The 23,864-nt window shown below is 48.6% G+C and overlaps 1 pseudogene; it reads left to right on the forward strand.

Annotated features, from left to right (window-relative positions):
* LOC137571091 (vomeronasal type-2 receptor 26-like) overlaps positions 1-23,864 on the forward strand; it is an 87,621-nt pseudogene that overhangs the window by 37,685 nt on the left and 26,072 nt on the right.

Consider the following 23,864-nt stretch of genomic DNA (forward strand, 5'->3'; position numbering starts at 1 on the left):
CTATCCATGCTCTGTCTCAGGACTCACTGCCTCCTCCTGCTTCTGCCGCCACCTTTCAGTGTCAGTACTCCATTGATTGCTCTCCATTCGGCTTACACTGCCAGCTCACAATGCTATCCATGCTCTGCCTCAGGACTCACTGCCTCCTCCTGCTTCTGCCGCCACCTTTCAGTGTCAGCACTCCATTGATTGCTCTCCACTCGGCTCACACTACCAGCTCGCAATGCTATCCATGCTCTGTCTCAGGGCTCACTGCCTCCTCCTGCTTCTGCCACCACCTTTCAGTGTCAGCACTCCATTGATTGCTCTCCACTCGGCTCACACTGCCAGCTCACAATGCTATCCATGCTCTGTCTCAGGGCTCACTGCCTCCTCCTGCTTCTGTCGCCACCTTTCAGTGTCAGTACTCCATTGATTGCTCTCCACTCAGCTCACACTGCCAGCTCGCAATGCTATCCATGCTCTGTCTCAGGACTCACTGCCTCCTCCTGCTTCTGCCGCCACCGTTCAGTATCAGCACTCCATTGATTGCTCTCCACTCGGCTCACACTGCCAGCTCGCAATGCTATCCATGCTCTGTCTCAGGACTCCCTGCCTCCTCCTGCTTCTGCCGCCACCTTTCAGTATCAGCGCTCCATTGATTGCTCTCCTCTCGGCTCACACTGCCAGCTCGCAATGCTATCCATGCTCTGTCTCAGGACTCACTGCCTCCTCCTGCTTCTGCCGCCACCTTTCAGTGTCAGTGCTCCATTGATTGCTCTCCATTCGGCTTACACTGCCAGCTCACAATGCTATCCATGCTCTGCCTCAGGACTCACTGCCTCCTCCTGCTTCTGCCGCCACCTTTCAGTGTCAGCACTCCATTGATTGCTCTCCACTCGGCTCACACTGCCAGCTCGCAATGCTATCCATGCTCTGTCTCAGGGCTCACTGCCTCCTCCTGCTTCTGCCGCCACCTTTCAGTATCAGAACTCCATTGATTGCTCTCCACTCGGCTCACACTGCCAGCTCGCAATGCTATCCATGCTCTGTCTCAGGACTCACTGCCTCCTCCTGCTTCTGCCGCCACCGTTCAGTATCAGCACTCCATTGATTGCTCTCCATTCGGCTCACACTGCCAGCTCGCAATGCTATCCATGCTCTGTCTCAGGACTCACTGCCTCCTCCTGCTTCTGCCGCCACCGTTCAGTATCAGCACTCCATTGATTGCTCTCCACTCGGCTCACACTGCCAGCTCACAATGCTATCCATGCTCTGCCTCAGGACTCACTGCCTCCTCCTGCTTCTGCCGCCACCTTTCAGTGTCAGCACTCCATTGATTGCTCTCCACTCGGCTCACACTGCCAGCTCGCAATGCTATCCATGCTCTGTCTCTTGGCTCACTGCCTCCTCCTGCTTCTGCCGCCACCTTTCAGTATCAGAACTCCATTGATTGCTCTCCACTCGGCTCACACTACCAGCTCACAATGCTATCCATGCTCTGTCTCAGGGCTCACTGCCTCCTCCTGCTTCTGCCGTCACCTTTCAGTGTCAGTACTCCATTGATTGCTCTCCACTCGGCTCACACTGCCAGCTCGCAATGCTATCCATGCTCTGTCTCAGGACTCACTGCCTCCTCCTGCTTCTGCCGCCACCTTTCAGTATCAGCACTCCATTGATTGCTCTCCACTCGGCTCACACTGCCAGCTCGCAATGCTATCCATGCTCTGTCTCAGGACTCCCTGCCTCCTCCTGCTTCTGCCGCCACCTTTCAGTGTCAGTACTCCATTGATTGCTCTCCACTCGGCTCACACTGCCAGCTCACAATGCTATCCATGCTCTGTCTCAGGGCTCACTGCCTCCTCCTGCTTCTGCCGCCACCTTTCAGTGTCAGCACTCCATTGATTGCTCTCCACTCGGCTCACACTGCCAGCTCACAATGCTATCCATGCTCTGCCTCAGGGCTCACTGCCTCCTCCTGCTTCTGCCGCCACCGTTCAGTGTCAGCACTCCATTGATTGCTCTCCACTCGGCTCACACTGCCAGCTCACAATGCTATCCATGCTCTGCCTCAGGGCTCACTGCCTCCTCCTGCTTCTGCCGCCACCGTTCAGTATCAGCACTCCATTGATTGCTCTCCACTCGGCTCACACTGCCAGCTTGCAATGCTATCCATGCTCTGTCTCAGGGCTCACTGCCTCCTCCTGCTTCTGCCGCCACCTTTCAGTGTCAGTACTCCATTGATTGCTCTCCACTCGGCTCACACTGCCAGCTCACAATGCTATCCATGCTCTGTCTCAGGGCTCACTGCCTCCTCCTGCTTCTGCCGCCACCTTTCAGTGTCAGTACTCCATTGATTGTTCTCCACTCGGCTCACACTGCCAGCTCACAATGCTATCCATGCTCTGTCTCAGGGCTCACTGCCTCCTCCTGCTTCTGCCGCCACCTTTCAATGTCAGTACTCCATTGATTGCTCTCCATTTGGCTTACACTGCCAGCTCACAATGCTATCCATGCTCTGTCTCAGGGCTCACTGCCTCCTCCTGCTTCTGCCGCCACCTTTCAGTGTCAGCACTCCATTGATTGCTCTCCACTCGGCTCACACTGCCAGCTCACAATGCTATCCATGCTCTGTCTCAGGGCTCACTGCCTCCTCCTGCTTCTGCCGCCACCTTTCAGTGTCAGTACTCCATTGATTGCTCTCCACTCGGCTCACACTGCCAGCTCACAATGCTATCCATGCTCTGTCTCAGGGCTCACTGCCTCCTCCTGCTTCTGCCGCCACCTTTCAGTGTCAGCACTCCATTGATTGCTCTCCACTCGGCTCACACTGCCAGCTCACAATGCTATCCATGCTCTGTCTCAGGGCTCACTGCCTCCTCCTGCTTCTGCCGCCACCTTTCAGTGTCAGTACTCCATTGATTGCTCTCCACTCGGCTCACACTGCCAGCTCGCAATGCTATCCATGCTCTGTCTCAGGGCTCACTGCCTCCTCCTGCTTCTGCCGCCACCTTTCAGTGTCAGTACTCCATTGATTGCTCTCCACTCGGCTCACACTGCCAGCTCGCAATGCTATCCATGCTCTGTCTCAGGGATCACTGCCTCCTCCTGCTTCTGCCGCCACCTTTCAGTGTCAGTACTCCATTGATTGCTCTCCACTCGGCTCACACTGCCAGCTCACAATGCTATCCACGCTCTGTCTCAGGGATCACTGCCTCCTCCTGCTTCTGCCGCCACCTTTCAGTATCAGCACTCCATTGATTGCTCTCCACTCGGCTCACACTGCCAGCTCACAATGCTATCCATGCTCTGCCTCAGGGCTCACTTCCTCCTCCTGCTTCTGCCGCCACCTTTCAGTGTCAGTACTCCATTGATTGCTCTCCACTCGGCTCACACTACCAGCTCACAATGCTATCCATGCTCTGCCTCAGGGCTCACTGCCTCCTCCTGCTTCTGCCGCCACCTTTCAGTGTCAGTGCTCCATTGATTGCTCTCCACTCGGCTCACACTGCCAGCTCACAATGCTATCCATGCTCTGTCTCAGGGCTCACTGCTTCCTCCTGCTTCTGCCGCCACCTTTCAGTGTCAGTGCTCCATTGATTGCTCTCCACTCGGCTCACACTGCCAGCTCACAATGCTATCCATGCTCTGTCTCAGGGCTCACTGCCTCCTCCTGCTTCTGCCGCCACCTTTCAGTGTCAGTACTCCATTGATTGCTCTCCACTCGGCTCACACTGCCAGCTCACAATGCTATCCATGCTCTGCCTCAGGGCTCACTGCCTCCTCCTGCTTCTGCCGCCACCTTTCAGTGTCAGTGCTCCATTGATTGCTCTCCACTCGGCTCACACTGCCAGCTCACAATGCTATCCATGCTCTGTCTCAGGGCTCACTGCTTCCTCCTGCTTCTGCCGCCACCTTTCAGTGTCAGTGCTCCATTGATTGCTCTCCACTCGGCTCACACTGCCAGCTCACAATGCTATCCATGCTCTGTCTCAGGGCTCACTGCCTCCTCCTGCTTCTGCCGCCACCTTTCAGTGTCAGTGCTCCATTGATTGCTCTCCACTCGGCTCACACTGCCAGCTCACAATGCTATCCATGCTCTGTCTCAGGGCTCACTGCCTCCTCCTGCTTCTGCCGCCACCTTTCAGTGTCAGTGCTCCATTGATTGCTCTCCACTCGGCTCACACTGCTAGCTCACAATGCTATCCATGCTCTGTCTCAGGGCTCACTGCCTCCTCCTGCTTCTGCCGCCACCTTTCAGTGTCAGTGCTCCATTGATTGCTTTCCACTCGGCTCACACTGCCAGCTCACAATGCTATCCATGCTCTGTCTCAGGGCTCACTGCCTCCTCCTGCTTCTGCCGCCACCTTTCAGTGTCAGTACTCCATTGATTGCTCTCCACTCGGCTCACACTGCCAGCTCACAATGCTATCCATGCTCTGTCTCAGGGCTCACTGCTTCCTCCTGCTTCTGCCGCCACCTTTCAGTGTCAGTGCTCCATTGATTGCTCTCCACTCGGCTCACACTGCCAGCTCACAATGCTATCCATGCTCTGTCTCAGGACTCACTGCCTCCTCCTGCTTCTGCCGCCACCTTTCAGTGTCAGTGCTCCATTGATTGCTCTCCACTCGGCTCACACTGCCAGCTCACAGTGCTATCCATGCTCTGTCTCAGGGCTCACTGCCTCCTCCTGCTTCTGCCGCCACCTTTCAGTGTCAGCACTCCATTGATTGCTCTCCACTCGGCTCACACTGCCAGCTCACAATGCTATCCATGCTCTGCCTCAGGGCTCACTGCCTCCTCCTGCTTCTGCCGCCACCTTTCAGTGTCAGCACTCCATTGATTGCTCTCCACTCGGCTCACACTGCCAGCTCACAATGCTATCCATGCTCTGTCTCAGGGCTCACTGCCTCCTCCTGCTTCTACCGCCACCTTTCAGTGTCAGCACTCCATTGATTGCTCTCCACTCGGCTCACACTGCCAGCTCACAATGCTATCCATGCTCTGTCTCAGGGCTCACTGCCTCCTCCTGCTTCTGCCACCACCTTTCAGTGTCAGTGCTCCATTGATGTAACTTGTATTTACACTTCTGGGTGGCATTCCTGAGATGAAGGAGTTCCACAACTGCCAGGGAATGTTTACAGTGTTCTATTGCTACAATTAAGTAAACACAAGATAAAGTAATGCCCAGGGGGTTTACTCCCGGGGCAGCATGGCAGGGTGCTTGCCCCTTGGGAGGTATGCAGGGTAAGGGGATGATTCCCCTTTAAGGGAGATGTGGTGGGAGGGATCAGAGGAGGAAGTGGGAGTTTACTGGCCAAAGGGGAGCAGTGATCAGAAACAACACTGCATCACTTCGCCTGCCGCCGCTCCAAGCGAAAGTCCCACCCTCTCCTCCCTCATTATATACGGGTATTGAGAATTGTATTTTGGTGAGTTGATGTTTGAACATTGTTAAATTTTATGGATTGTATCCAAAAATGTGAAGTCACTTTGATTAAAGAATTTGTATTGAGAATCTAGCGTTTGCTGTGTTATACTCTCACAGCTTGGCGGGATTCCTTTGCTCCTCAGAGGCGACAGGTCAGGATATCTTCGTGGTCAAGCCTGAGCTGAGTCGAACGGCATGTTTAGCCCGGATAGCCCAGAGTCAGCGTTGCGGCTTGTAGGGATGGTCGCTGGATTCCGTGAAATTGTAAATTCTGTGATTCTGGCTGGAATTTGGGCAATTCCGACTCTGATGGTCGGAACAGGATTGCTATAGCTCTAAAACGGAATTCTGCTGAAAATTTTTAAATTCTGCAGAATTTTAATTTATTTCCTCACCTAACTAATTTCTAGCGGATCTTCTCCCTCCTCCCCCTCCCGGAGGGAGGAGGGTCTCATCTTCCAGGGAATTGTACTATTTCAAAAGTCACCTTCCATACCATGGCTGGGAATTGAACCCAGGTCTCAGTGTGTATTAGGTAACTCATTTAACCACTATACCACCAACAACACTACATGCTGAAGCCAGCCTAGCATGTACCATTATGATCAATCCAAGAGAAAAATGAGCTTGCTTAATCCACGGAATTGTACTATTTCAAAAGCCAGCTTACATACCGTGGCTGGGAATTGAACCTAGGTCTCAGTGTGTATTAGGTATCTCATTTAACCACTATACCACCAACAACACTACATGCTGAAGCCAGCCTAGCATGTACCATTATGATCAATCCAAGAGAAAAATGAGCTTGCTTAATCCACGGAATTGTACTATTTCAAAAGCCAGCTTACATACCGTGGCTGGGAATTAAACCCAGGTCTCAGTGTGTGGTAGGTAACTCACTTAACCACTATACCACCAACAACACTACATGCTGAAGCCAGCCTAGCATGTACCATTATGATATATAAAATAAAAAAAAATAGCTTGCTAACATGCTACATACCCCAAATTTACAGGGTATTTGCACCTTGGGAGTGGGTACAAGAGGAAAAATTTTTTTTAGCAAAAAGAGCTTATAGTTTTTGAGAAAATCGATTTTGAAGTTTCAAAGGGAAAACTGTCTTTTAAATGCGGGAAATGTCTGTTTTCTTTGCACAGGTAACATGCTTTTTGTCGGCATGCAGTCATAAATGTAATACAGATGAGAGGTTCCAGGAAAAGGGACCGGTAACGCTAACCCAGCAGCAGCACACGTGATGGAACAGGAGGAGGCGCAGGAGGAGAAGGCCATGCTTTGAGACACAACAACCCAGGCCTTGCATGAGGACAAGAAGCGTGCGGATAGCATGCATTTTGCCGCCATGCAGTCATAAATGTAATAAAGATAAGATGTTCCATAAACAGGGACCGGCAACGCTAACCCAGCAGCAGCACACGTGATGGAACAGGAGGAGGCGCAGGAGGAGAAGGCCACGCTTTGACACCCAACAACCCAGGCCTTGCATGAGGACAAGAAGCGTGCGGATAGCATGCATTTTGCCGCCATGCAGTCATAAATGTAATACAGATAAGAGGTTCCAGGAAAAGGGACCGGTAACGCTAACCCAGCAGCAGCACACGTTATGGAACAGGAGGAGGGCGGCGCAGGAGGAGAAGGCCACGCTTTGAGACACAACAACCCAGGCCTTGCATGAGGACAAGAAGCGTGCGGATAGCATGCATTTTGCCGCCATGCAGTCATAAATGTAATAAAGATAAGAGGTTCCATAAACAGGGACCAGCAATGCTAACCCAGCAGCAGCACACGTGATGGAACAGGAGGAGGCGCAGGAGGAGAAGGCCACGCTTTGAGACACAACAACCCAGGCCTTGCATGAGGACAAGAAGTGTGCGGATAGCAATTTGCATTTTGTCGGCATGCAGTCATAAATGTAATACAGATGAGAGGTTCAATAAACAGGGACCGGAAACGCTAACCCATCACAGATGTTCATTGTTCATGTTACTTGGTTGGGGTCCGGGAGTGTTGCGTAGTCGTTTCCAATCCAGGATTGATTCATTTTAATTTGAGTCAGACGGTCTGCATTTTCTGTGGAGAGGCGGATACGCCGATCTGTGACGATCCCTCCAGCAGCACTGAAACAGCGTTCCAACATAACGCTGGCCGCCGGGCAAGCCAGCACCTCTATTGCGTACATTGCCAGTTTGTGCCAGGTGTCTAGCTTCGATACCCAATAGTTGAAGGGTGCAGATGGATTGTTCAACAGAGCTACACCAGCGACACAGAGCACAATGCTATACAGTGGTGGGTGAGCGGTGTACTACTGTTCCCAGCAGCGACACAGAGCACAATACTATACAGTGGTGGGTGAGCAGTGTACTACTGTTCCCAGCAGCGACACAGAGCACAATGCTATACAGTGGTTGGTGAGCGGTGTACTACTGTTCCCAGCAGCGACACAGAGCACAATGCTATACAGTGGTGGTTGAGCGGTATACTACTGTTCCCAGCAGCGACACAGAGCACAATGCTATACAGTGGTGGGTGAGCGGTGTACTACTGTTCCCAGCAGCGACACAGAGCACAATACTATACAGTGGTGGGTGAGCGGTGTACTACTGTTCCCAGCAGCGACACAGAGCACAGTGCTATACAGTGGTTGGTGAGCGGTGTACTACTGTTCCCAGCAGCGACACAGAGAACAATGCTATACAGTGGTTGGTGAGCGGTGTACTACTGTTCCCAGCAGCGACACAGAGCACAATGCTATACAGTGGTTGGTGAGTGGTGTACTACTGTTCCCAGCAGCGACACAGAGCACAATGCTGTACAGTGGTGGGTGAGCGGTGTACTACTGTTCCCAGCAGAGACACAGAGCACAATGCTATACAGTGGTGGTTGAGCGATGTACTACTGTTCCCAGCAGCGACACAGAGCACAATGCTATACAGTGGTTGGTGAGCGGTGTACTACTGTTCCCAGCAGAAACACAGAGCACAATGCTATACAGTGGTGGTTGAGCGGTGTACTACTGTTCCCAGCAGAGACACAGAGTGGCAGTAAACACAATGCTATACAGTGGTGGGTGCGCGGTGTACACAGAGTGGCAGTAAACACAATGCTATATAGTGTGGGTGAGCGGTGTACTACTGTTCCCAGCAGCGACACAATGACTGGGGGGACCCTGGCTAGCCTGGCTGGAGAGAGAACTACCCTGCCTGCTTACCCAAAGCTAAACCCACAGACAAATGGCGGAGAAATGACGTGGATCGGGTATTTATTTACCCGAACCACGTGACCCGTTCGGCCAATCAGAGCGTGTTCGGGTCCGAACCACGTGACCCATTCGGCCAATCACAGCGCTAGCCGAATGTTCGGGGAACGTTCGGCCATGCGCTCTTAGTTCGGCCATATGGCCGAACGGTTTGGCCGAACACCATCGGGTGTTCGGCCGAACTCGAACATCACCCGAAAAGGGTGATGTTCTGCAGAACCCGAACAGTGGCGAACACTGTTCGCCCAAAACTAGTAGGTAGACAGATGGATAACAGCAGTAGGAGCAGGGACACTTATTCCCGGGAGCAGCCACTCTCCAAGACAGACAGAACATTAGTGAAAAGCTCTCCCTGCACGGCACAGGAATATAAATATAACTTGGTTTTCTATCTTTTCAGAATCCCCAGTCTCTGTGTTCTGCAAGGTGCCAGCTCGGGTACTACAAAGCTCAGCAAGGTGAAAGACATTCCTGCTGTTACTACTGTGTGCCCTGCCCAGAGAATGAGATCACCAACACCACCGGTAAGTCCCTGCAAGGCCACAACCATGTTACAGGTGTAACAAATAATTAATTGCATGCAGATCGGGGTTTTATTTTACAAGACAGGAACAGGAAAAAACTTGTAAGGAAATTGTAAGGGTTAGCGGAGGCACGGAGGCACTGCCGCCGCGCTGGGCAGCATGGCGGCGGTCTCCGCTTCCCAACCGGCAGTTTCTGCCACTTAGGCGGAGCTGGTGGCACAGTGCAGTGGGGACACCGCCGCCACGGCTGGCGACATGGCGGCGGATCCCGCAACCCAGCCGGCGGACTTCGGTGCACGTTCGCGCGCTGACCTGGGGCCTGGCCTCTCTGGTACACAGAGGCAGAGGGTCACGCGCGCGCGCGAGAGGCGGCAGGACTTTTACCTCCTACGTAGGAGGGTCAGCTGACTCTCCAGTCAGCTGACCTAGGAGGTGTTAGGAATTCACCTGGAGGTTCCTGCAATGCGACCGCTCATGATGAGAGTTGCGTCGGAACCTCCACTTCCGCATGTCAACGGCCATCCTCCGCTGGTGATGCGTGCACTGGGGATCGCTCTACGCATACTGGTGGGTGGCTTTCTCGCTCCTCTCGGCCACAGTATGGTCTGAGGCGGCGACAGAGGTAGTGTCAGCTGACAGTTTAGTCAACTGACATGGGTTTTAATAAATATATAAAATATGAATACTGTCCCTGGCCGGATTTGAACACTGGCGTCTCACGCCAGAGGCGATGACTTTGACCAGTATGCTATAGCTAATATACAGCCAGGAGGTTTTGTTAGTCAGCTGAGTAGTTACCCAACTGACATGTATTGCTACCTGTGTCAGCTGATCTCTTCAGCTGACACTTTAACAGGATTATTGCCTGCGTGTGATTGGCTGCTGTGTGCATGTGGTCGACCACTGATTGGTTGCATGAAGTATTTAAACCTGCTGAGTGCTTCCTGTGATTGCCCGTGATAGCTTTGGCTGTGTGCTTTTGCTGGGTGTGATTTACTGCTTATTGATTACCTGTGAACCGACCTCTGCCTGGAATCTGACTACGCTTTGCCTGCTGCCTGAATCGACCTTCTGCCTGATCCCTGACTATTCTCTGATCTCTGCCTGGACCGACCTAGGATTACCTGACCTTGATTTTGTCTGCTCCTTGTGTACCTCGATACTTCTGATTGTACGTGTATGACCTCGGATTGTTACTGGACTCTGCTTATCTCCTGTTAGGTTCTGGTGAGTTACATAGTTCACTCTACGTTCAGCTCCTATACCTTGCACCTACAAGGCCTGGGTGTAACCGAAGTCGGGCAGGTGTTGTTTCCTCACCTCCCGTTCAAGCGGGGACGCGCCACATAGGGTGAAGAAGGTGGGGATAGATTGGGGCATAGGAGCTGAGCTGTGAACTGATAACTGGCCAAGCCTGACATAACAGGAGGTCTCTGGATTGGCTGGGCTTCTGGGCGGGCTGGCTGAGTGACTCTCAGCATATAAGGAGCTGGATGTCAGTTGCTCCTTGTCTGCTGTCGTGAATACATTCGTGTTAGTGCTCAGACCTTAGTCCAGTTGCCTAGGTGTTGATACCAAGGACGTCACACCTTAGATTAGGATTGCATTTATATATTTCAAAATTTACACACTGCGCGCTGGCTCTCAACCCACTGGTTCGCCTCCTCTGTATATAAAATAATTGTTTGTACCCAGAGGTTGGCGCTCACAGCACTAAGCGAAATCAAATATTGTTCATCCCTGTATGAGGAAAACTAGGCATACTAAAAACAGCAACCCTAATACATGTATATAATTGACAATGTCCATATAAGTCCCAGCCACAGTTCCAACAACTTCAGTGAGTTTCACTATTGATGTCACACCGTTTCCAATACAAATCCTCAGATCTGAATGACACTGGACAGGACAGCCTCCACCACACCCTAGTGAGAGCACTCACCGTGTGGTAAGACCTTCTGATAGGTCTATTGGTCCCAAGGCGCCAATAGACCTATCAGAAGGTCTTACCACACGGTGAGTGCTCTCACTAGGGTGTGGTGGAGGCTGTCCTGTCCAGTGTCATTCAGATCTGAGGATTTGTATTGGAAACGGTGTGACATCAATAGTGAAACTCACTGAAGTTGTTGGAACTGTGGCTGGGACTTATATGGACATTGTCAATTATATACATGTATTAGGGTTGCTGTTTTTAGTATGCCTAGTTTTCCTCATACAGGGATGAACAATATTTGATTTCGCTTAGTGCTGTGAGCGCCAACCTCTGGGTACAAACAATCATTTATATATTTACCTGTGTTTTGACTCTGGCTATCCCTGACTACTCTTTTCTCTAAGCGCTCTTGTACTTTTGCCTATCTGATTCAAGTTGCCGACCCTGCCTGTTTACCGACTCTGAATCAGCCAGAAATACTGAGAGACTTCACAATAGATTTAAAGGTAAATAACTGTGTTTATTTACAAAAATACAAACTACACACACAATAGCGATGGGGCGACCATCACAATTTCATGTTCGTGAACACATTTGTAACGATCGGTGAAGCACAGAGAGGGTCTGATTACCGGTGATCTGCAGTATCACAGGAAATACAGATGTATACCAGATTATACGTGATCTGCAGTATCACCAATAATCCGATATACTAACTAACCTCTGTTCACCTGAGTAAAGTGTAGTGTTTGGTGTAACAGTAACACTTGGAGGCCTAGGCCTCAGTGCAGCAAGGAAAACTGCACGGATTCCTTCCGCAGACCTGAGCTCTCCAAGACGGGAGGAGTCAGACTGACAGTAGGAAGTATAGTCCGAGAGTGACACTCAGGAGGAAGTGTCACTAACAGGACGGGGAACCGCCTCCAATAGTGAGGTCGGTTCTCGAGGTCGGACAAGCCAGGTCGTAACACACGGACAGATAAAGTACAGATACAGTAGGCAAAGGCGGAGTCTAAGTACAGGCAGGGTTCAGCAACGGGTATCAGAAATATCGAGGTACAAGATCAGAGTTCAGGAGCATAGTCAAGGCAGGCAAAAGTCATAACAAATAAATACAATCAAACTAGTACTTTAGCTATCAACAGAATCTAGCTAAGTGTAGGATTACAGCTCCAGCTGGTCCCGGCACACTTGCGGATCTGACTACGGATCTGGGTGCTCCCACATATGTGATCGCAACGCCAGACAAAGAGCAAGTGAACAGCCAGCAGTATATATACTCAAGGACCTTTCCAGGACCTCCCTAATTGCTGGACCAATGAGAGTTGTGGAAAATGTCAGCTGACCAGCCTGGTCAGCTGACTCACTTCTGGCTGTTATTTAAACTCAGCCTCTGTGCTCTCGCGCGTGTAAGTCTGAATCTTGGTGGACTATCAGTCCCAGCCACACCAGTACTGTTTTGCAATGTATCTAGTGAACCAAGTGCGGGAGCCGCCTCCAATGCGGATTCCGCCGTTACCGATGCAGATTCCGCCGTTCCCGATGCAGATTCCGCCGTTCCCAATGCGGATTCCGCCGCTCTGCCTGAGCGGCATGCGGCGTGTTTTTCCCGTTGTGGCGTCCTGCTGGACGCGGAAACAGCCACCTCACCTTGAGAAGCCGCGGCTTTTCCGCGTTTCATTACAACATTCATGAATTTTGCCGCAAGCTCCATTGGCTTTTATAGCAGGCAGGCAAACTTCTAAGGGCTGGTTCAGACGGGCGTTTTTGTGGCGTTTAACGCAGCGTTTCAGACGCAGCGTTTTTTGGGATCTACTGCCATCCCATGCAAGTGAATGGAAGCGTTTAGAGCTGGCTTTTGCAGGCTTTCATGAAAGCCTGGCAGTAGATCCCAGCGTTGCGTCTAGTCTCAAAAGCAACATGCTGCTTTCAGAGGCAGTAAACGCGAGGAAACAATAGCAGAGACCAGAACTGCCAGCCTTGAACGCTTTTCAAAAGCTTTCAAAAGCTAGCTTTTAAACGCTGGCGTTTAAACGCTGGCGTTTGAACGCAATGCCAAGCAAAAGCTCAGCAGACGCCCGTGTGAACCAGCCCTAAGACCTTCAGGGCATCTATGCAGCCACAAGTTCTTTAAAAAAAAGGTGTACAAAGTGTCCAAGAACCCGGACAGTGGCATGACAGAGGGGGATCAATGGCAACATATTTCCCCCAAAATACTTATTGTATGCCAACGCTATTTAACAGTTTTTAAAGAGATGTCAATGACTTCCAAATTTAGCATTTTTTAGCAAAGCCCCATACATGTTTAAATCGGCAAACTTGGAGGATTTCTTTAGGAGAACTGTGGGAGCAAGGAGATCTTGTGGTTTTTGAGTCAATCGATTTGAATACGTCAAAGAAAAAATGGTTTTTAATCACTTCCCCTCTCCCAAGATGCGTAACTACATCCCTGCAAATTCCCTCTTCCCCTTGCAGGGACATAGCTACTACATCCCTTGCCACCGCACACTCCCGTTCGCCCCCCCATACGCTCCCACGCTTGTTATCGCCGCTGATCATTAGATGGCAGATGAATGAATGGGGACTGGTCTCTGTCCCTGTGTGAACGTTGCAGGCATCAAAGAGATGCTGCAATCATTTGTTTACTTCCGATGAAACCCACGTACGCATTACTTCCTGTTTCGCATACTATAGATACACAAAACAAATGAATATGTGAGGACATCTTTATGCCAAATAGGTACATCTACACACAATTATTTATTTTAAAAAAAGACCTACAAATACATTTAAAATTAACACTTTTGCCTCCCACACTATCCCATAACCACCCACATTTTTTGACATTTATTTTTTTTTGCATTTCACATTTTTTTTTTATTACAATTTTTTTTAAATACATAAATAGTTACCTTAGGGACTGAACTTTTTTTTAATATGTATGTCAAGAGATTATATTACTGTTAATTTTTGTACTATGGACTTGGATGCAAAACTACTGGGACCCTACTGTCCTTTCTAATTACCGCCCATTCTCTCTCCTTCGCTTTGCCTCCAAACTGCTGGAACGCCACATTTACTCAGAGTTGTCTAATTTTCTCTCCGCTAATTCCGTGCTGGACCCCTTCCAGTCTGGCTTCCGCCCTCAACACTCTACGGAAACCGTTCTCACTAAGGTTGCCAATGACCTCCTAGTTGCTAAAGCCAAAGGCAGATTTTCGGTACTGATACTCCTAGATCTGTCCTCCGCATTCGACACTGTTGATCATACCCTACTCCTCCAGACACTCTCAACACTGGGAATGAAGGGCCTAGCACACTCCTGGATCAACTCTTACCAGTCTGGACATTCTTTCATGGTCTCCTATGCCAATACCAACTCCTCTCAATGCCCACTGTCTGTGGGAGTACCACAAGGGTCCGTCCTTGGACCCCTCCTCTTTTCCATTTACACCCATGGCCTGGGACAGATAATAAGCTCTTTTGGGTTTCAATATCACCTCTACGCTGATGACACCCAAATGTATTGCTCTGCCCCAGACCTCTCTACACTACTATCAAAAGTCACAGAATGTCTATCTGCTGTATCTACATTTATGTCATCCCGCTTCCTTAAACTCAATATGAGCAAAACGGAGATTGTGATATTTCCACCTTCGCTCTCCCATTGTCACAATCAATGTAGATAACACCCCAATAGCATCAACCCCCAAAGCTCATTGCCTAGGGGTAACTCTGGACTCTGAGCTCTCCTTTAAACCACATATTAACACTTTAACTACCTCCTGCTACTTCCATCTCAAAAACATTTCCAGAATCCGTCCCTTCCTTTCACAAGGAGCAACTAAAATGCTTGTGCATGCCCTAATCATCTCCCGTCTCGACTACTGCAACACCCTACTCTGTGGTCTACCAAAAAGCAGACTGGCACCTCTCCAATCCCTATTAAAGTCTGCGGCCAGTCTCATCCACCTCTCTTCTAGATCCTCTGACGCAGCCCCTCTCTGCCAATCCCTCCATTGGTTACCAGTTGCCCAAAGGATCCAGTTTAAACTTCTCACACTTGCATACAAAGCTCTACACAAGCTGTCGCCTCCATACATTTCCTCTTTAATCTCCAGATACCTCCCCGCTCGGACCCTCCGTTCCTCACAGGAGACCCTTTTGTCCTCCAGCCTAGTCACCTCCTCTCACTCTCCCATCCAAGACTTCTCACGGGCTATCCCTTTCCTTTGGAACTCTCTCCCTCAGCCGGTTCGTCATGTCACGAGTCTGGAAACCTTCAAACGTACTCTGAAAACACACCTGTTCAGACAAGCCTATAATTTGCTATAAGCAGCACTGAAGGCACACTGGCTCACCCACTAATCCTGGTGTTTCCTTCCCCTTTGTTTCCTCCCCACTACCCTCTAGATTGTAAGCCCGCAAGGGCAGGGACCTCCTCCTAGTGTGTCTCATACTGCTGTAATTTTAACATATGTATATGTGCCAACTACATATCAACTATATATGTATCTGTATTTACTCTATTCAATGTCATGACTGTACAGTGTCTTGTATTTCTTATGTATATTTGTTCCCCATTATTTGTTTGTACTATGTACAGCGCTACGGAAGATGTTGGCGCTATATAAATAAAAAATAATAATAATAATAATAAAAACTTAAAAAAATGTACCTTTATTTCCAAATAAAATATTGGTGCCAGACATTGGACTAGAGAAATATTGTAACTGTTGTAATAATTGGGACAAATAGGCAAATAAAATGTGTGAGTTTTAATTACACTAGCATGTGTTATCTTAAAACTATAATTATCAAACACTGAGAAATAATGCATTTTTTCATTTTGTTTCTTATTTTTCCTGTTAAATTGCAGTTAGAATAAAATAATTGTTAGCAAAAGGTACCCCCCCAAAGAAAGCCTAATTGGTGGTGAAAAAAACAAGATATAGATTGTTTTGTTGTGATAAGCAGTAATAAAAGTTACAGGCAAATGAATGAAAGGAGCGTGACAGGTGAAAATTGTTTTGGTTTTTAAAGGATACTGCAGCCGAAAGGCTGCAGAGAGATAAAACCTGCATTGTGTAGGTAAAGAAAAGTACATACTCACCGCTCCCCTCGCTCCCTGCCGTCGGGTCCCGCTCGTCAGCCACAGCTCCCGGTACTGGCGACTCTCCTGACCCCTGACCCAGACATACTGCGCCGCACATGCACAGTATGTCCTGTAATCTTCGCTTCTGGCGTCGCATCATGACGCCAGAAGTACGGACACTCCCCCGCCTCCTGCGTGTGCGCTCCAGCGGCTCCACTATAAAGCTACATGCTGGCTTTATAGTGAAGCCGCTGGAGCGCACACGCAGGAGGCGGGGGAGTGTCCGTACTTCTGGCGTCATGATGCGACGCCAGAAGCGAAGATTACAGGACATACTGCGCATGTGCGGCGCAGTATGTCCGGGTCAGGGGTCAGGAGAGTCGGCCAGTACCGGGAGCTGTGGCTGACGAGCGGGACCCGACGGCAGGGAGCGAGGGGAGCGGTGAGTATGTACTTTTCTTTACCTACACAATGCAGGTTTTATCTCTCTGCAGCCTTTCGGCTGCAGTATCCTTTAAGGGGAAATACCCTTGGAGGTGAATATAGCATAGCAAGCAAGGTACATCAGCACACCAGTCTTCATTTAAAATGCAACACACATTTTATTGTGCACTAATCCACATGGTAAAACCGACAATTGTTTCGGGGGCCACGTAGGGTCCCCCTTTCTCAAGGCAATGTGGCATAATGCAAATATCCAAACACTAACAGTATATATATAACCAACAAATAACACCCAAGTGCCACACAAATCCCATAGTCCGTGACATCACAATTGATAGACTCCTCCCAAAATTGTATATAAACAAAGCCCTTGATATGCCAATTTCAGACAATCAAATACATAAATAATGTGCATAACATCATCATATCCTGATTCTGTTCTGTACCTTTAAATTCTAGGTAGGTGATTCCTCTTATCTTGCTTGGGTGCGGAGTGGTGGGTGGCTCCTACATGCCTCCCAATGTCTGTTGCCGCCTGAAATCAAAAATCCATTGCACGGTGACTGTCAGTCACCTCAGCCGGTGGGGAGACGCACTGGTCCAGTTTCATGCCTCCCAAGTGAGATGTAACATTACTGGATGGCCAGGGGGTGTGGCTACACCATTATGTGTCTAGCGTAGCGTTGCTAAGCTGCCGGGGGGCGTGGCTGCGCCGCTGTGTGCATCTATTGATAGGCTCCTGGATCAAAACCTGCCCACACTACATCACTCGTGATGTCAGTGGCAGGCACCAATAGAGTGACAGCCTCACCTAGCAGCAAGTTGGCATGGTGACGCTGTAAGCTTTCGCGACGCTACAATTGCTCCCTAAGCTACTCAGGCCACAAGCTGTGGACAAAATGGCTTAAACGGCCATATGTTCATGTTTTAATCAGTCGCACCAACACACACTAGTGTGACCTGTATATACAAACCTGAGTAATATTCGGATAAGGCCCAGTGCATTAGGACTGCATGAAGTAAGATTGGTTACTCACCACTCCGCAGCCATTTCTGTCTGGGTCCCCACACATCCAAGGAACATGCATAGGGTAATAGGAAGGGGGGGGGGAAAGGAAAAACAAGGAAAAGTAAAGGGAAGGCGGGAAAGGGAGGTTGGGGGGTGGCTGGGGGGTTGAAAGGGCAAAATGGGGGAAATGGATGTGTTTCCACCAGACCTGTGAAAAAAAGGGGAAAAGTGTAATGATCGCTGCTGCAGCAGCTATTGCTGGAAGTAGTGCTGCAGCTCAGGCAGTTCTGATGTCTTTCCATGCAAGTTGCATAGCTTTGTCTGTCTTTCCCTGCTGTCAGCTTGTGACTGATTATCATTCACCTGTGTGGGAATCTGCATGTCTGCTCCCATTGGATGACCTCAGTATAAAGATCTGCTTCCTGCAGGGTTTCCTTGGGTTTTCATAGCTTCAGCTTAAGCCTGTCTTGCTGTCGCTTTAGCCCCCGATCGTGTTTCTTGTTATAAAGATACTTTGCTGGTCTTTGCATCATATATTGGTTCATTGCCAATATATATGCATACCAGCACGTTTATTATTTTCCTTGTATTTGTGTTACGTTAATACATCAGTGTCGCTGATGTATACGTACACGAACTGTTTATATCCTGTGTGCAGTTAGTCAGCTTTCCAGCACGTTTTGGTAGGTTGCGCGTACCGTGACCACCCGTGCTGAGGTAGTTACCCTGCTCCTGGTTCTGTTTGTGGATTGCGTTCATCTCTGCGAAGAGATAACGAATCCTTCTGAATCCTGTTCTGTTACTGTTTGTGGATTGCGTTCATCTCTGCGAAGAGATAACGAATCCTTCTGAATCCTGTTCTGTTACCGTTTGTGGATTGCGTTCATCTCTGCGAAGAGATAGCGAATCCTTCTGAGTCCTGTTCCCTGTATTACTCCAGTCCTAGTCAGCGTTCCTGCTTATGTCATATATCGGTTCATTGCCGATATATACATATGTTAGTCAGAAGTTACAAATAGTTTCATTGATAGCTGTAATTGTAATACGCTAGGAAAACATACTTATTGTATATTTATCTGTGTTACGTTCATCTATCTTAATCCTGCTATTTTCTGACTATCCTGTCCTGTCTTTGTGAGGCACGCCATCGCCGCATCGCATTGGCTGCCTCATTCCAGTCTGTCTGGTTTTGGACGCTTGCTGTCGCTAAGTAGCCGCTAGCTAGCAAGCGTTCATTCTGTCTACCTGTCCTGATCTCCTCAGTTCTGGTTTATGCGCTCAGCGCTACTTTGCGCTGAGACGTTATAACGTAAGCATTGTTTGTGGCTGTCAGATCTGCACCGGCTCTGTGCGCCACAATCTCCTATTGGAGTCAGTCCTCCCCTCCACTATACTAGGGATAGCCTGTTTCCTGGTGCTAGTGTGTGTACCTCCTCCACGCCAGCTCATGCGTTGCATGCTGACTGTGGAGAATACACCACCAAGCGTTACATTATGAAAACCCCATTACCAATCCCCATTGTGGGGGGGATTCCCAGAAAGTATGACACTGTTAATTATGGTTCCTGTTCCTTTAAGAAATTTGAAGAACTTAGCTCTGAAACAGAAAATGAGTTTTTCTCTGAATGTGCCAGGTTCCTGACCAATCCTGATCTCCAAGCGACTCCTGTTTCAACCTGGGCACTCCAACTAAGTTATATTTTGTTTAAAGGGGAATTATTCCAGTGGGCATTTGATGTTCTCAATCATTCCGATTTGAAAGATAGACCGCTGGAATTTCTAGCGTTTGTGATTCATAACTGGTTGCGCATAGATCCATTGCCTTTTCCTCTTAATGAACTCCTGGCAGCAGGCCAATCAGCTGCTCCTTCAATTGCTTGCAAGAATGAGCAGCAAGCAGAAAGTGTTACTGATAATTTTCCTGCAGCTTTGAATAAATCACCAGCAAGGTCAAAGGCAAAACGCAAACGTTCTAAGAAATGTGTCCAATCTGCAGAATCGTTATCCTTAGCGACTGAGACCTATAATGAGATTCTGCCATTAACAGATAATGAAATGCAATTGTCTTTCAGGGGAGTTAAATGGACTTATGAAACTACTAATGAACTTTCCTCCCTGGCTAGGGAAAATAAAGATTTTTGTTTAAAAGAATTATCTGAGTATGATTATGATGAGATATTACAGAGTATTGAACAAATCAACTTATTTGTGAACCAAGGGAAGTTTGCATACACTACAGTTCAACACTTGCTACAGGTATTGGAGATTCTTAAGAATAAGGAATCTGCCAATCACCTGCTAATTAACCCTATACATGTGCCTGCCACAATCATATCTGCAGACTGTGATCAGCCTAAATGTTTCGCTGTTAAGTATGCATGGGATCCTCCATTCGAGAGGGGAGAGATGGAAGCCCTGGTCTGTGAATGGAAGAATGATTCAAGTTCATTTTGTCAATTTTACAGTGCAAAAAGTGAAATGGTATTGAACGCATGCATTAAGTCAGCCTATAACCTAATAGAGGCTGGTGTGTGTAGGTATGACTGTGTGGCTCCCTTGATTGATGTGTGGGAACTGATTTTGGATGATTTTTATGTGACTCCGAATTCGCAAATTTGGCGTTCTGACCCGCCTGCTTCAGCACCTTTGGCTGATTCAGCAGGTGATTCGGAGCTCTTTTTGTGTGAAATTGAAGTTCCTGCAATTCCACCCTGTACCATGGATAACTCAGTGTTACTTCCCAGTAAAACAGAAGCCACTGATACATTCTTAACCTTGCCCTGCGCAAATTTCTCAGCAGAGAATCCAGAGGTCCTGCTGACTTCCGAGTCCAGCCTAGCCAGTACTCATGACTCTTTGTTTAGTGAAACAGACACCAGAAAAATCTTGCCTGTCTCTGCAAACACTTCTGCAGAAATTACCTGTGTTAATAAAGTTCAACTCCTGTCTGATCCAGCAGATGCCAATAGATGCACTACATCAGTTTCCGAGTCCCAGCAATCCTGTCTAGTAAACTCAGAACCCCAGCATCTGAATTTTCCAATTTTACAAATGAATGGTGATTCAGATGCGCAAACATTGTGTCTTGATCTTCCTGTTTCTACACCTCGCTCTAGTTTCGTGAATAGCTCAGAGCATCTGCTATGTGAACCTGAAATCGCAGAATTATTACCTTGTTCAGAAAATTTTCCAATAAATTTGCCCTGTACCATGAATTGTGCAGTAGATCTCTCCAATGAAACTCAGGTCACAGAATCATTATGCTGTCCAGCAGGTGCTTCCATGGTTTTGCCCTGCAATATGGACTGTTCAGTGATCCTGTCCAGTGAAGCTGTGGTCGCAGAGTCTTATGCTTCACCCAGTACTTTGGATACTTTAAACCCTCTAGCAGAGGAGGCTGAAGCACTGCTTACCTCAGTTGGTGTTGCAGTAATATTCACTTGTCTAGCAGCTGTTTTGGAATTACAGTCTGCTCTAATAAAACTTGATGAATTTCTGCCCAGCAAAGCAGAAGCCATTGAAATATTGTCCTCGTCAGCAAGTGTGTCAGATACCTTGCCCTGTACACAGTCTGATTTAACCAATGTTGTTGAGTCCCTCTCCAGTGTTGTAACAGCCGAGGAACTCCAGCCCTGTCCTCTGAATGTTTCAGAAGTCTTGCCCTGTAACATGGATAACTCTGATTCTCTGGTCAAAATAATAGAAATCTCAGAATTTCAGTCCGGTCTGATGAGTGTTCCTGAAACCCAGCCCTGTATCCTGAAAGATTCTGGTTCTCTGGCCGCTGTGGCAGAGGTTCCAGAGTTCCCTTCCTGTCCAGGGAATTCCTCAGTTTTGCCTAGTCCAGTGGGGGCTGCTGCAATACTGACTTGTTCTGCAGCGCCTCATGAGCTCCAATCCAGTGTATTAAATGAGTCTCTGTCCAGTCCAGAGGTAGTTGTGGAGTCCCTGTCTGGTTCAGTGCATACATCAGAAGATTTGTCCTGTCTTGTTAGTGCCCCTGAATCTGATTTGTTACTGACTTTGCTGGAATCAGCGACATCTAAGTCTGATCCAGCATTCTCATGTAAAAGTCCAGTAGTTGCGAAGTTTAGTCATGATGATTTTTTTTTGGCCAGTCCTGGTTTTGGTCCTGTCTTGGCTGACCCTGAGGCTCACAGTTCCTTGACATGCCCAGAGGTTTCTCTTGTGCCGGTGTGCCCAGATGTTCTTTGTGTGCCAGAATGCCCAAGTGTGTCTAAGGTGTTAGCGTGCTCTGATGCTTCCTTAGTGGGAACACGTTCTGATGTTGCCAGTCTGCCTGCATGCCCAGAGATGGTTCTGGTCCCTGAAAGCCCTGATATTGATGTTTGTCCTTGTGGCCCTGACTCGGGAATTGCCCTAGGTTCCATAGGGGTTCTTGATAGTTCTCCATGTGAGCCTAAGGGGCATTCTGACCTATGGGGATCTCTTTGGAGCTTCAAGGTGTTCTGGGAGGTCTCTGAGAAAACTTGTCCTGGTGCCTTGGACTGGTTCAACAGTGGGTTTTGTCTTGGTAAAGACAGTACCGGTGGGCATTGCAAAGGCTTTGGCGTTTCTGAACGGTTCCTGGAAGGCGGTGGGTATCGCTCAGGGAATTTCGGAGGGCTTTCTTCTGGAAATCATGGTTCTGATGGGTGTCACACTGGGGCTTGTAGTACTGATGGGCATGGTTCTGTAGGTTCTGGTTCTGATGGGTCCAGTCTTGTGGGGACTGATTCTGGAATTCGGTCTTGCCGGGCTGTCCCGGTCATCATGAATTATCAGTCAGACTGTTTTGTTGGAAATTTCGGTTTTGAAAAGCGTCTGGAATCCGCTTTTAAAGGCGGGGGTACTGTAATGATCGCTGCTGCAGCAGCTATTGCTGGAAGTAGTGCTGCAGCTCAGGCAGTTCTGATGTCTTTCCATGCAAGTTGCATAGCTTTGTCTGTCTTTCCCTGCTGTCAGCTTGTGACTGATTATCATTCACCTGTGTGGGAATCTGCATGTCTGCTCCTATTGGATGACCTCAGTATAAAGATCTGCTTCCTGCAGGGTTTCCTTGGGTTTTCATAGCTTCAGCTTAAGCCTGTCTTGCTGTCGCTTTAGCCCCCGATCGTGTTTCTTGTTATAAAGATACTTTGCTGGTCTTTGCATCATATATTGGTTCATTGCCAATATATATGCATACCAGCACGTTTATTATTTTCCTTGTATTTGTGTTACGTTAATACATCAGTGTCGCTGATGTATACGTACACGAACTGTTTATATCCTGTGTGCAGTTAGTCAGCTTTCCAGCACGTTTTGGTAGGTTGCGCGTACCGTGACCACCCGTGCTGAGGTAGTTACCCTGCTCCTGGTTCTGTTTGTGGATTGCGTTCATCTCTGCGAAGAGATAACGAATCCTTCTGAATCCTGTTCTGTTACTGTTTGTGGATTGCGTTCATCTCTGCGAAGAGATAACGAATCCTTCTGAATCCTGTTCTGTTACCGTTTGTGGATTGCGTTCATCTCTGCGAAGAGATAGCGAATCCTTCTGAGTCCTGTCCCCTGTATTACTCCAGTCCTAGTCAGCGTTCCTGCTTGTGTCATATATCGGTTCATTGCCGATATATACATATGTTAGTCAGAAGTTACAAATAGTTTCATTGATAGCTGTAATTGTAATACGCTAGGAAAACATACTTATTGTATATTTATCTGTGTTACGTTCATCTATCTTAATCCTGCTATTTTCTGACTGTCCTGTCCTGTCTTTGTGAGGCACGCCATCGCCGCATCGCATTGGCTGCCTCATTCCAGTCTGTCTGGTTTTGGACGCTTGCTGTCGCTAAGTGCCGCTAGCTAGCAAGCGTTCATTCTGTCTACCTGTCCTGATCTCCTCAGTTCTGGTTTATGCGCTCAGCGCTACTTTGCGCTGAGACGTTATTACGAAAGCATTGTTTGTGGCTGTCAGATCTGCACCGGCTCTGTGCGCCACAATCTCCTATTGGAGTCAGTCCTCCCCTCCACTATACTAGGGATAGCCTGTTTCCTGGTGCTAGTGTGTGTACCTCCTCCACGCCAGCTCATGCGTTGCATGCTGACTGTGGAGAATACACCACCAAGCGTTACAAAAAGAAAGGGAATAATTTTACTATTGCATCATCAGGGTAGGCTAGTCATCAATACTGT

This window comes from Hyperolius riggenbachi, chromosome 4, assembly GCF_040937935.1.
Source record: "Hyperolius riggenbachi isolate aHypRig1 chromosome 4, aHypRig1.pri, whole genome shotgun sequence".
NCBI lineage: Eukaryota > Metazoa > Chordata > Amphibia > Anura > Hyperoliidae > Hyperolius > Hyperolius riggenbachi.